Source organism: Octodon degus, unplaced genomic scaffold (assembly GCF_000260255.1).
Source record: "Octodon degus isolate 3935 unplaced genomic scaffold, OctDeg1.0 scaffold00184, whole genome shotgun sequence".
Taxonomy (NCBI): Eukaryota; Metazoa; Chordata; class Mammalia; order Rodentia; family Octodontidae; genus Octodon; species Octodon degus.
Window position 1 is genome coordinate 145586 of NW_004524760.1, and position 1599 is coordinate 147184.

Below are 1599 nucleotides of genomic sequence, written 5' to 3' on the forward strand. Positions count from 1 at the left end.
AATAATAATATAAAATAAAAGTCCAGCTCACATAAATGTTGAGAAGGGTAGGAATAGATTAGTAACCCGGTGAGATCATCAGAAATATTCTTCTCTGAGTCTATATCAAAACCTTCCTGGGAGGGTGGGGGGGCACTTCCCTGGCAAGTGCAAGGGCCTGAGTTCAATCACCAGTTCTGGAAAAAAAAAAATCTTCCTGGGCCATGGATATAGCTAAGTGGTAGAGCATTTGCCTGGCTTGTGCAGGACCATGAGTTTGTTATCTGTGACCACAAAACAAAACAAAAATCTTGAATAAGAGGTAATTTTGGTTCTTTAAACTGTTGATTTTTTAAAGGTTAGCTGCAATGTGAACCTGAAATTATAAATGAACTTTTTGAACTGTTATGTTAAAATTCATGACTCTATATTTTTTTTCTATTTTGTTTCTAAATGAATGTTGTACATAGTCTGATTTTGTAATATGATGCATTTCAGTCCTTTATACAATTTGATTGAGTGACTTATGCAAATTTTTCAAATATTGATACATTTCATTATATAATATCAAAAATATTAATGTCACTATCAATCTTAGAAAGTGTTTAAGAATTGGATGTGGTGGTGCACAACTATGATCCTAACTACTCAGGACTGAAGCAGGAAGCTGGAAAGCTGGAAGACAACCAAAATAATTTAGCAAAACCCTGTCTCAAAGATAAAATAAGCCCAGTGTGGTAGCCTATAATCCTAGCACTCAGGAGGCTTAGTTGGAGGCCAGCCTGGACTATGTAATGAGTGTGAGGCCACCCTGGCTGACCTTGCCTCAAAAACAGAAAGAAAGGAAAAGAAAGAAAGAAAGAAAGAAAGAAAGAAAGAAAGAAAGAAAGAAAGAAAGAAACCAAACAAGCAAGCAAGCAGAAAAGAAAAGAAAGAAGAAAATAAAAAAACAAGAAAAAATATTAGGGGACTAGGAGAATAGCCCAAAGGTAAAGTGCTTACCTAGCATGCACAGAGCCCTGGGTTCAATCCCCAGTCTAGCTAAAAATATTTTAAAATTTAAATGTTTGTAAGCTGTCAGTCCTACATTGATGGATATAAATTTTCCAAACTTCAAATTTTTTCTTCAGTGGCTTGGGATATAGCTCAGTGACATAAGCATGTGTCTGGCACCTGCCTGGCAAGCGCAGAATCCTGAGTTTGATTCCCAGTACCAAAATTTTTTTTCTCCTCTCTCTTTTTTTTTTTTTTTTTTTTAGGAACTGGGGGTTGAACTCAGGCCCTTGAGCTTGCTGAGGAAGTGCTTATTCCACTGAGCTATCTCCCCGGTGTTATGGGTCACTCAGAATAGGAACCAGATCAGCCAGACTGGAATTTGGAAAGCTGTTTATTACTGAGCTCAGGGCCCCCATCAGCTCTCATGCAGGAGAGGACTGAAAGGCAGCTAGCCCAGGAAGCAGGGGGCTTTTAAAACATGAAACCACATTTGTTTGGTAAACAAATTCACTCACACAAAACAATGCTTTCAGGGTCATTGTGACCACTACCCAAACTAAATTTCCTGGGACTTTGTTTTAGTTTCTGGTTATCTTGCACCTGAGTAAGTACCTGCAGGCAATC